This window comes from Equus quagga, chromosome 3, assembly GCF_021613505.1.
Source record: "Equus quagga isolate Etosha38 chromosome 3, UCLA_HA_Equagga_1.0, whole genome shotgun sequence".
Classification (NCBI taxonomy): Eukaryota; Metazoa; Chordata; class Mammalia; order Perissodactyla; family Equidae; genus Equus; species Equus quagga.
The window spans coordinates 66862114-66875597 of NC_060269.1; positions in this window are offsets into that span (position 1 = coordinate 66862114).

Here is a 13484-nt window from a genome sequence, read left to right on the forward strand (position 1 = left end):
AACCCACTAACCCTGGGCCACAACTGTAGCAGAGTCTGTGAACTTAAACACTATGACACCAAGCTGGCCCCTTGGACAGCTATGTTTTAAACTAAATTTTAAGACTTTAAATATATTTCTATGAATTTTCATCTTGTTAATTTTACATCATTCTTCTGGCCTGTTGAGTTCTTTTTGATCGTATTATCTATAATGTTAATTCTCCTTTCCAGGTCTTGTTACTCTCAAACTCTTTAATATTTCTTCTTTATATTAATTCTAGTAGTTGCTAAAATGTTATTAAACAGCTGCAGAGTAATGAAAACTAGCACTTTGTTTAACTGTGGTATATTAATAAAGTATTTTGTACTTGGTTCAACTACAAATTCTCAAGTAGTGAAGCAGTCCCTAAGTAGCAGGCAGTTGCTAGGTATGCTTGCCATATTTCCAGAGATTTGATTGTTAAGGAGACAATGAGTCCTAATGGATTTATATGGTCTATTACCCATGGCACAGCAGGCAGCATGAGCTTTATGTTCGTATCAGTTCTCCTTGCCTCCACTGTAGAGTGGACCAAACCGGAAAAGCTATACACAGTGGATATGTAGCGCACCTGAGGAAAACTCAGTTCAGGAAACTCCCAATCTTATAAGGGACTTCTGACAACTGTGCCCATCACCCGCTCCAGAGATATTACCTTGATTACCCTGAAATATAAACAAATCTGTACTAGGGAGAGGATGGAGACTTTACTGTCCTGGAATATTTTCTTATACAATCATTATTAAATTGGCTATAAATGCCGTTGCTCAAAAGGCTCAGAACATGGAGATATGTAGAGAAAATTGTCTCCTAGTAGAAACACACAAACCTGTTAACTACAGTACAATTTATACTCATGTAATGTTAGTACAAAAATCACATATGGTCAAAATTATTCTAGAATAGTTCTTAAATAATGCAAAAGTACCACTTTTTTGTACATAAAATCCCATACAGTACTATGTATGCCAAATATATGGAAAATGATGAGACCATGAGGATGGATGCTGTATACTCTCTGATAATTGGTATTCTTCTCCACCTGTTACTATTAAATTTACTTTTCTGTTTTGCCTAGTGTTGAGTTTCAATAACTTAATTGTTGCATATGATAAAACTTCAATGTATTGCATATGTTTCCATTTTTTCCACAAAGATATCATAAAGAAATATGTCAATGCTTTAAAAAAATCATTTTCTACTATACCTATTGAATTCTTCTGAGTTTACAGTTTGGAGGTCCAATAAATAGGCAACACAATTAGTCTTATATGACTCATGTTTGGTTAACTCACAGTGATTCCTAAGGGACACTATTCTCTTTCATAAGTACTGAAAAACTGCAAATATAAAAACGTATCTTTTATATTTTGAGGGGCATCTACTTTAACTTCTTTGGTTTTTGATTTCTGAAATCAACTGTGCCAGCTAGTCTTCAAAGAAAAGCCTTTAATCTTTTATAACATAGCAGGGATTTCTTTGTTTTGCTATTTCATGCCAAAGTGGCAAAGAGCTGATAATCACAGTATGAATTTGAGAACAAATGCCATCTATCCTGGTTGATTTTTGAGGAAGTCTAAGGTTGACATCAAATTTTCTTATTTGAACCTCTTCTCCAGTTAACAATTTAAAGACATCAGACAAAATAAGTAGTAAAAAATCAGGCAGTATAAAATTTAGTTATGTGATGCTAATTCTGTTTAGCATTCTGATCAATGAACTTATCTTTTAAACAATTATCCTGGCCCTCACATCATGGCACATTTGGTGAGAACCTACTATCGTTAAGACTAGTCTAAGTGCTGAGACGTTAGAAAAAAGGGAAAACATGTAGCAAGTTAAGTAACAGTAAGTGTTTGAATAATTCACAACAACAATAAAAGCAATGTCACAATACATAATAGTCACTGAATTTCTCAGGCAATAATTTCTTTCAAGGCTCAGGTGCATAATGGCTCTGACTTCAAGCAGGAAAGGTCCGAGGCGATGTTTACAGAGCTAGGGTACAGATGAACTTGGCATGGGTAAGGGGATAAGGGGAAGGACTTTATTTGTGGATGTGCCATTGTCAATAAAAGTGTAGAGGGAGGAAAGGGTGAAGGGTGAGTGACTGAACCAGTTTGAGGGGCACATGGCTTTAAAGAAGGCTGCCCAATGGGGGAACAGAAAGAAAGCTTGTAGTCAAATTGTTCAGGGCTCTAAACATCAAGCTAAGGACTATGAAAACAGGCCACTGGAAATCTTATTTGGTGTGGAAAGCGAAGAAAAGCTGTGAATAACCAAGGTTAATGAGTTTTTTTTCTGTCACACAAGCAACAGAAAAGCCCAGTGTAGAAAAGTGAACATTGTCAAAATGGAATTCCCAAGAGTGCTGTCTTTCTGCAGGCTTAGGGGCAGTTCTTTATTTCACACACTAACTTTTACTACATTTCCTGAAGACTAGGCTCCCAGGAGCATGGGAGGGGCGGGAGAGTCACACAGCTTGCAAACTTAATCAATAGTATAGTTTTAAGCCTTTGAGGTCTACCTTTTCTTAATCCTCTAGAAGTCACAGCTCAAATTTCGAAACCCTGGAGGGTTTCAAGCAGACAAGTGACATAATTTATCCCACTGTATTTCACTGCATCCATGACCTTCAATTTAAGGCCCATCATTATTTTATGTAGCACTCAAAAAGAAAAGTAGTCATTTAAATGATGCCACAAAGCTTTCTTTTTGTCTATTGTAATTCTCATCCTGATTCCAGAAATGTTAAAATGTGAAAAAAACTTCTTTTTGTAAATATGTAATGCTATGCATTTTCAAAACTTCATTCTGTCTGCTTAACTGAGAATAGATTATAGGGAAGCCCATCACGACAAAAGAGGCAAGAAATAGTGGTGCTTGGACCTGATGCATATGTCAGAAGTGGTCAGACTTTGGAGAGTAAAACAAACTGTATGGTGTTTGGTCATGACAAAAGTAACTTGTCATTTACTAAGATGGGGAAAACTACGGGAGAAATAGATGCAGTGGAGGACAACTAGAACTTTGTTTTGGACATGGTCAAGTTGAGAGTCCTTTAAAACATCCAAAGGGACATATTGAATAAGCAGTTATAATACACATAAACGCACACACACACACGAATCATTCTTGATTATTCATGGATTCTGTACTTTTGAATTTGCCTACTCATTAAAATTTATTTTTAAATCCAAAATTAATACTCCCAGTGCATTCATTTTCATGGTCATCTGTAGCCATGCATGGAACAGTGCAAAAGTTGAGTTGCCCAATGTGCACATTCCTGGTAGAGTTTGAACAAGGCAACACTCTCCCTTCTTGTTTCAGTTCTCAAACCGTAAACAAATGCCTTTTTTGTGGTTTATTTAGTGCTACAGTTTTTGCATGTGTGTGTTTTCGGTTGGTGATTTTACTGTTTGAAAATGGCTCTGAAGTGTACGGCTGAAGAGCTGTCTAGTGTTCCTAAGCAGAAGAAGGCTGTGATGTGCCTTATGGAGAAAATACACATGTTAGATAAACTTGTTCAGACGTGAGTGACGGTACTGTTGGTCATGAGTTCAATGTTAATGAACCAACAATATGTGTTAAATAAGGAATCATAAACACATGTAAAACAAGGTTTTGTATTGATCAGTTGATTAAAATGTTGTGACCAGAGGCTTACAGGAACTTAGCTCTGTATTTCCCCTAGGAACGATGGTTCAGTATTCACTAATTCAGTGCTTGTGGTGGCTTTATAGAATACAACTACCATGAATAATGAGAATTGACTGTATACATTTATATATATTCTGGAGTTCAGGGTGATATTAAGGCTAATTGGGAGTCGTCAGTTTATATTCTCTTTAAAAACTTCCATTAACCTATAATTTACAGAGATTTGAAAGAAACGATTCACTATCATCTAGATCAGTGCTTCTTAAAGTGTGATCCATGAACTGTTCATTCCCTATATGCAAGGAGATGACCACAAAAATCGAGAGTAAGCATTTAGAAACTTTTATAGCACTTGACAAGGCAATATTATGTTCATTGAACATAATAAAAATTTTGGCTTGCATTTTGTATGTCTACTATTTTATTTTTCTAATGAGTTGTTTTTATTGTTTTTACCAAATTTCCGTCTGTGACAGATTGGGGAAAAATAGTCCTTCACCACACATAGTTTGAGGAGTGCTGCTCTAGAAGATGGTTCCCTCCACACTGTCCCACTTTCTAAATGTCAAGTAGCTCTGAACCAAAGATTAGCATGAGAATTTTTAAAAAATGGATAGAAAATGAATTTAGAATAAAAAAATGAAAACCAGGTAGATAAAAGATGAAGACATGTAAACTATGACTTGTTATTCATAATGTGGTTCGTAGACCAGCAACACTGGAATAATCTTGGAGCTTGATGGAAATGCAGAATCTCACCCCACCCCATGACCACTGAATCTGAATCCACATGTCAGCAAGATCACCAGGTGATCCATATGCACATTCAGTGTGTGAGAAGCACTGTGTTAGAGGTGTAAGGTTATGATCAAGTACAAAAGTTACATGGTTAAATTAGTGGATTTAGGAACTAATAGAAGAGAAAAATGCTCAGTGGTGGTCAGGGTGGCAGTGGCAAGAAAACACACCAGCAGGATCAGATAAAGATGGGAGTCTATAAGGATGTTTGTACCTGGCAGCAGTTACATGGTTTGTCTTACTGGTAAGGAAAAAGGTGACGACTCCTCAGTTTTCTAAACGCACAGAGCCCGCCAGGCAGAGAGCCCAGTGCCTGCTACAAAGTTTTCATTGAGAACCTTCCTAGCCCCATGCTAAAGCTGCTGGACTTGTGCTCCTTCTATGCTCTGTGCTCAAAGCCACCAAGACTTTGTTGCCTAGCAGGATCTTTCCTCAGCTCATTTAGTGATGAAATATCTTACCCATCTTCTCAGGTTTCTTAATATCTTACCAGAGAGGAAGAAGATATGAAGATCTTATTAATTCTCTCTACATTATAGAAGGAATGTGTAGGGGTTCTTGTAGATGGAAACAAAAATTCTCCTGGGTATGTGAGAGATCCGGGATCCTTTTAATCTTTTTATCCCAACCACCATTCATTGTAAACGCTCCATTCAGTTCCTGACAAGAGGAAGGGATTTTTTTTTGTTTTTGTTTTTGAGTATGTGTGTGAGTGTGGTGTGCTTTGCAAAAATTTAAAATGATGGCGTGGAAAGAAGAGCACTGAGTGGTAAGTCATAAACAGTGAATTCCGGGCACTGTTTTCCACTGACTGGCTTTGTAGCTGCACATCGCTTACTCTTGCACCTTCGTTTTTAACATCTGTAAGACGGAGAGTTGGATTCAATAACCTCTGAAGTTTGTGCTGACATTCTGGGATTGTTATCAGGCAAAGATCACCATCTCCTCCTGTTTTTAGAGATAATCATCTGGTTCCAAGAGGTGCTTCTCCCAGAGTAAAAAGTAAGGATGAGTGAACGGCAGGAAGATGAATAGGACTTAGAGGCAATTACATTTCCTAATTTATGGGACTGGTGAAAAGGGGCAAGTTTCCACTGAAGGGTATTTGGTGATCATGGTGGGTGGGTCTGAACAAAGCCTCTCAAAGGAGACAGACAAATTTCTATTCCCCAGGCGGTGGGAAAATAGTTTCAGGACTACTTCTATGGTCTATTCCAATCAAATCTTCATTGTCTTTGGACTAACATTCTGTCTCAGAGGATCTTGGTTTCTGTCTCTCTGAGGAGGTGATGTTGTGGGCAATTAAATTAAATTCAAATATGCTTATTAAATAATAATACATGTCAGTAGCGTCGTCTTTTAAAATAGCAACTTCTTCACCACGGTTGGGAAAACGAGAGTGTCTCTGTCAGCAGAATGGTCAAGTCGGATTTACTCAATATGGCATTGATTATATTAATCAAAAGGAGCACATGCTGCTGGAGTTCTGGGCAGGATGGCAGCAGGAGCATAAATACTCAGCTCCTACTCCCTCCCTCCCAGCAGAAGTGGCTGAAATGAACAAAGAAATGTAAAAATAGAAGAAAACCAAGATCAGTGATGTAAACAAAGAAGGGGTGACATGTATTACCACAAAAGGCAAAGAGTCTGTGCTGGTTCTCAAGTAGATGGAAGAAGTATGAAAGAAGTCAGAGGCTTAACTCACAGTCTTCCTCCATGGAAAATGCTGAGAAGTCACAAGAAGTTAAAGTAGACTTAAGGCATGAAATTGTGGGTAGGGTGTGGGAGAAGGAAAAGGAGAGAAGGACGCAGAAAGGGAGAGAGAGGGAGAGAGATTTCTCCACGTGAAACAAATTTTGCATCCAGAGATGGCTACACTTGGAGGTCCTAGGTGATGCTGCTAAACTAAACAGAACTGGTAAGATTTCTCTTGACCCAGTTTCTTCCAGAATATTCCAGGGCTCATCCCCATGCTGTAGGAATCATTCTGGGACACAACAGTGCTCTCTCCTGATGGATGGGCAGTAATGCCAGTCAACTCACAGAGTGTATCTGAGATGGAGGCTCCATTGAAGAGAAACCAGACACAGAAAACTTCCCTGGTATAATATTTTCAGTAAACATGGAGAGGAAGCCATGCAGACACAAAAGTTACCTGCAGGGACTATCTTCAGTATCAGTTCCCTCTCTGTCTTTCTCATCCTGCTAGGTCATGATCAGAAAAATTTGAGTAAGCTGACATCATCTGACCTCCAGACAAAGACATGGGAGAATTCTAATACAAGTTGGAGGAATAAGATGGAGAGCCAGAGAGAAACTACCTACTCTCCTTTGAGATAAATGTCAGAACAGGCTAGACCTAGCCTCATTCAAAGATGAGGAGTAGATGCTTATATTAAAGAAAAGTCCAATAATTCTAGATATTATTTTTTAAAAGATGTCTGTGTAAATATGTGGGGAAGGGGCACAGTTTGGAAAATAGGGAAAAGTGAAAGAATGAAGTAAAGGGATGGGAATTGTGATTGGGGGAGAGGAAAGAAATTGGGTGAGCTAATGCTCACAAAATGTTGATGGAGTTTTTCTTTTGTGAATAGATAACTTGAAGTAGACATAAAGTGAAAAAGATAACAACATCAACAACAGAGTGAAAATAGAAGTTCTTGGAGTGAGTGGGACCTCTCCTGATGGAGTAGCCTTTTTGGAAGTGGTAGATTCCTCATAGATGGAGAGATGGTTGAGACCAATGTGGTCAGTCTTCAACCTGTGTTGGGAGGTGACTGCCTCTGCCAGCCTTTTAGCTAGCTTCATCGTGGAGCTTGCCTATTGAATCAGGGGGTGTGTATCCTTAAGACAAACAGCCAGCCATAGGATTGAGGGATGGAAGCCGGGAAATGGGAGGATGGGGGAGGAGGGAGTGGGACAGTGATTGCAGGCTGGATGAGCTTCTCAGGTGAGAGCACTCAAACAGAGATCCATCAACTAAAAAAAACAAAAACAACGCAAACAAACAAATAAGCAAATAAAAACGCTGGACTTGAAAAAATAACTTGTGATTAAATTGTAGAAGACTAACACAAAACAATGAAACAAAAGCAGCAGTAACATTTGGAATATCAGCCTGCCTAAGCCATACCCTGATGAAACCATTATTTGACCTGGTCGCACCAAGCTACGAGTCTCCTTTGTTTGAACAGCCCGTTATACTTAGAAGAGAAAGAAGGAAAGAAAATGACTTTCTTTATATGTTGAACTACAGGAAATTGATTAATAAATTATGGTATGTTTGTACAATACACTACTATGCAGTCATGGTTTGGAAGAATATTTAATAAGGGATATTATCATATATTTTAAGTGAAAAAGCACATTACAAAACAATAGGCAGTTTTGTGTATGGAATCCTAACCCCCGACCCCCAAATCACACCTACCTACCCACCTACCTACTTAATTTGTCTCTAATTGTCTGTCAGGAGAGCGATTATAGCATAACGGCCGTGTGGCCCATGGAATCAGATCGCTTTGGCTTTATATTGAAGGCCTACTTCAGAGAAATTTCTTAATCTCTCTTTGCTTCTATTTTCTCATTTTAACATGGAAATATTAATCATATCTGCCTCGTATGACTACTGTGAATTCTAAATGATTTAACTCATGTAGAACCCTTCACAGAGTACCTAGATACCATAAATGCATATTAAATGTTAATTTTTAATTACACAAAAAATGTATAGAAAAAGTTGAATATATATACTGATTATATCTTGGTGGTGACATTATATGAATATAATGAATTATGAATATATGAATTTATTTATACCTTTTTATACTTTCTGAGTTTTCTATAATAAACATATATTTCTTTTATGCTAACAAAAATATATACGACACGTGGAAAGAAAGAAAGATAACGCATAAATTCTTAGATTGGCTCAAAAATATTATTTATAAGACATAGCCAAAATTTATTGACTCAGAGGGGTGAAAAACAAAAGGTTGTAAAAATACAAATAAACCCAAGGTAATAAAAACTGCAGTGGTTGCCGTATCAATATCATAATTTTCAAAGAAAGGGACATAGAGGATTTTTTTAATACGATTACACAAATATGTCAAAATAGTCTTGAAGTTTTGTGTTTCAGATAACATGTCATCAGACTATATATAAAGTAAATCTTTTCCATGTAGAAATATGTAAAGAAATCAAATGTCAGACAAGAGAAGCTGGAGATTTTAATGTACCTGTCTCAGACTTTGATAGGATGCTTATACAAAATATAACGATAAAGAGGTTCTGGTCTTGGGTTTAGAAATCCAGAGATAGAATTTTGACTCAACCACATGTTTCCTACTTTTAGGTAGGTAGTTAACTTTTTTTAGCCTCGGTTGCTCTGCCTGTCAAATGAGATTGATATATGTCCTTACATTGCAAAGCTGTTTGTAATAAGGGTACATGAGAGAACTCTGGGTGGGTGCTGGATGGTGGGAAGTTGAACAAAAAGGCCATCAGAGAACTTGAGGCTTGAGGGATACTTAGGGTTACTTAATGAACATAGGGAGGAAGGAAGAATTTCCCTTAGTGTAAGAAAAGATAGCATATGAAAGGCATAGAGGCATGGAAGTGTAGGATGATATTTATTGCTGTTGTTTTTTACTTTACTCTCACTTTTTAGGGGAAAAGTAGCAGTGTTATAATGTTGTATAGTTGAGTCATAGCAACTAGAGTGATGGGAGAAAACGCTGGAGAGATGGAGCTTGTGATGGGAGTGTCTATAGGGTTCAGAGCCCTAGACTGTAAGCCACCTCCAGGTTTCAAGTCCTGCCTTTACCACCTTATACCTTTCCACCTTGGAAGACATTACTTAACTCCTGCATACTTTAGTTTTCTTGCCAATAATGGGGTTACTAATAAACCTTATATCATAGGTTCTTTAAAATGTTTAGGGAGGTAGTATATTTAACAGGCTCACAACAACCTTGGCATGTATCATTTAGTTATTGTTATTGTTTATGGTTGTGTTATTGTTATTAGCCCAATGAGGAGCTATGGCCCTATCCTGTAGGTTAAAGAGGCATTAAAAGATTTGAAGCAAGGCAACAAGATCAATTGTGTTTGATAAAATCAACTCTGGTAACATTGTGATGAATGGATCACAGGGATGTAAGACTGGAGGGCCACTTCCCAGTCAGTTTCCTTTGTATTTCCTCAGGTTGGATAATGAGACTTGGGCCAATCTGAGGTTTTATTTTGCATTATTAATTTTCCATCATATATGCTGCTGCAAAGAGTGGCATAAGGACCTAATGACTCAGGAGATCTTGAAAAGGTAGGGAAATACATTGCTGCTATGTTGAAGTGTTGACCCCCGTTTTTCTTGTCATTACACTCTCTAGGGAGTGTCCCTGACGAATGCAAACCATTAGCATTATTTCTGGAAGCTTAGCAAACATTTTAATCTTTGTGGCCTGATCTTGATGGAGAGCAGATAAATAAAGTCTCCCGTTCTGCCTGCAAAACAATCAATACCATAGAAGAACAGGAAAAGCACTTAAGCCGTGCTTTCTGAAGGGATCCTCCCAGGAAACAGGAATGATTTTTCTCAAAAAGGTTATCTTGGGGATTTGAGTCTTTTATGTAGGAATGACACATGTTTCAGAGAAGGGGATTAGCAGAGTCTCTGGGAATGATGAAGATTATAAAGTCACTGCTGAGGTGGACAAAAAATAAAAACGTCTCCTTAGAAAACGTGAGTTTTTAGAAACATCGCTATTTGTGAAGTATGCAGGCCAGTAGGATCAGGGCCATGCTCCTTGTAAAGTAGCAGAAGTGGTTCTTTATTTGATCCACGGCTTTGAATGCCTGACAGTGCCTCCTCACCTCCTCTAAAATCAGGTGTTGTGTGAGGGTTCCCTTTTCCCCACATCCTCTCCAACATGTATTTCTTGTCTTTTTAGTAATAGCCCTTCTGAAGGGAAAGAGATGATATCTCATTGTGGTTTTGATTTGCATTTCCCTAGTGATTAGTGATGTTGAACATCTTTTCATGTGCCTGTTGGCCATCTGCATGTCTTCTTTGGAAAAACGTCTGTCTAGATCCTCTGCCCCTTTTTTAATCAGGTTGTGTTTTTTTTTTGTCATTGAGTTGTATGAGTTCTTTATGTAGTTTGAATATTAGCCCCTTGGTAGATTGTCTTTTTGTTTTGTTTATGGTTTCCTTTGTTGTGCAGAAGATTTTTAGTTTGATGTAGTCCCATTTGTTTATTTTTTTCTTTTGTTACCCTCGTACACTGCTCGTAGGAATGTAGACTGATGCAGCCACTATGGAAAACAGTATGGAGATTCCTCAAAAGATTAAAAATAGAACTACCATATGATCCAGCTATTCCACTTCTGAATATTTACCCAAAGAACACAAAAATGCTAATTTGAAAAGATATATACACCCCTATGTTCATTGCAGCATTATTCACAATAGCCAACAATCTAAGTGCCCATTGACAGATAGATAGGGAAGATGTGGTAGACAAACATACACATTGAAATACTACTCAGCCATAGAAAAAGCTGAAATTTTGCCATTTGCAACAACATGGAAGGACCTTGAGGGTATTATGTTATGCAAAGGAAGTCAGACAGAGAAAGACAAATAACACCTGATTTCACTTGTATGTGGAAGATAAACAAACAGACACATAGACACAGAGAACAGGTTGGTGGTTATCAGGGGGTAAGGAGGGTGTGGGGAGGACGAAAAGGGCAAAGGGGCACATGTGTACAGTGAGGGATGGCAAGCAGGCTTTTGGTGGTGAACACAGTGTATTCTGTACAGAAGTTGAAATATAGTGATGTACACAGGAAATTTATACACTGTTATAAACCAATGTTACCTCAATAAAAAATAATCAGGTATTATGCAGATATCGGAAATCCCACAATATGGCATTTCACTCATTCAGTCAGAACACTGGACGAGCGAGAGTCACTGATATCTCCCTGTTGCTAAGACCTATATACACTTTTCAGGTCTCGCCTTCATTGATCTATCCTTTGCTTAGATATTACTCCATCCTGATAAGCATTCTTGATCCAGCCCTCCAAGGCTGGACTATGGGTCATTATTATGTGCTCCCAGAGAACTCTCTACTTCCCTCCCTTGAAGCACTTATAACTCTATATTATAACTGCCCATTTAAAAATTTTCTTTCCAAAGCTATGAACCCTGAAGACAGACTCTGTTGCCACTATATTTGTACCACCTAGAACAATGCCGGGTGTGTAATAGGTGCTCAAAAAATATTTCTGGAAGAGAGGGATAGAGGAAAAGAGAGAGAGTTTGTGACATTAAAAGGTTAAGTCCTGAATAATTGAATTTTCAAAGATGACATTAACTCTCTTTAACAATCCCTCCTTTTCAACAGTCTCTTTCTTTGACCTTTGTGACTCAGTCCTTTCCTGCATTTCCAATGTCTCCGCTTTTTCTAAATATCCTTTTCAGGCATCACTCTTTGGCTATCTCTCAGTTGCCTGCTTTTCCAGGGTTTCAACCTAGCCTGCTTTTCTTCTCACCCTGCATATGTTCCACACACCCTCCCTCATCCATCCATTCCCCTCCCCCTCCCAATTATTATCTATAGCTGATGGTTCCCAAATTTTTCTCTTGCCCTATATTTTCCTCTTGATCTTCAGACTCATAAATTCTAACTGCTTACTAAACATCTCTGTGTAATGTTCCTCAGACATCCAAAACTCAACATGTCCCAAATCATAGACTTTTCCCGAGAAGCTGATCCTACTACCCATTCAGTCCCCAAGCCAGAGCCCCTGTTTTCATCTGGAAAACCTTTCTCCCTTATCTCTCCATCTATCCAATGAATCAAAAAGTGCAGTTGATTGTATCTTCCAAATTGTTCTTAAACCATCTGCTTCTCTTTATTTGCACGTGCCAACTTTCTCTCTTACCTGGATCTTTCAACAGCATCCCATTTGATCTCTGCTTCCAATTTTGCTTTCCTCTGATGCAGATACCAGAGTAATTTTTCTAAAATGTAAATCTGATCATATTGTCAGCAACCACAACTTTCAAACTTTTCATTATTTCTAAGGATTCTCAGGAAAAAGTCCAAACACCTTAAGATGGACTATCATAGCCTTAGCTCTTGCTTCTTATCCAACTCTGCTCTTCAGTCATGTTAAAGTAGCTGCACTTTCTTGCGTCATTCATGATCACTCTCTTCTCTTGCTGTCTCTCTCCCCTGAGTTCCCTCTGTTTGGATACCTCTCCTTTTCCATGCCTCTCACTTGATGGCACTAATTCTTCCCTAATCCTTCCCTATCTGATTTTAGCTTAGATATTGCTACTTCTTGATAAGCATTCTTGATCCTGCTTTCCAAGGCTGGATTATGGGTCCTTATTTTGTGCTCCCATAGAACTCTCTTCTTGCCCATTTGAAGTGCTTGTAACACTATATTGTAATTGCCTATTTTAAAATTTTCTTTCTAAAACTACAAACTCTTTGAAGACAGATTCTGTTACCACTATATTTTCACCACCTAGGACAATACTAGGTGCATAGCAGGTGCCCAAAAATATTTCTTGAAGACAGAGAGAGAACACGAGAGTGAATTTGTGACATTAAAAGGTTAAGTCCCAAATAATTGAATTTTCAGAGAAGATGGCATTAAGTACATTCCATTTGAGTTTCCAACTGAGCTTAATTTCTTTCATGCTATGTTTAGCACAGAATTAAACACATTAATTATATAAATGAAGTTGTTTTAAAATATATGAATGGATTTGCATCTAATTTTCAACCTGAAGGGAAAAACTTTGTAAACTTCAATATATCTGAATCAAACTCATGATTTTTCTCCCTAAATTGTTTTACTTCAGTGTCTTCCGGCCCAGAGAAGGCATTATCTCTGTGCAAGTACAAAAGCCACACGCTCTGTCTTCCTCTCCCTCTATATTAGTTATCTCCAACTCCTGTCGTTCTTATCTACTA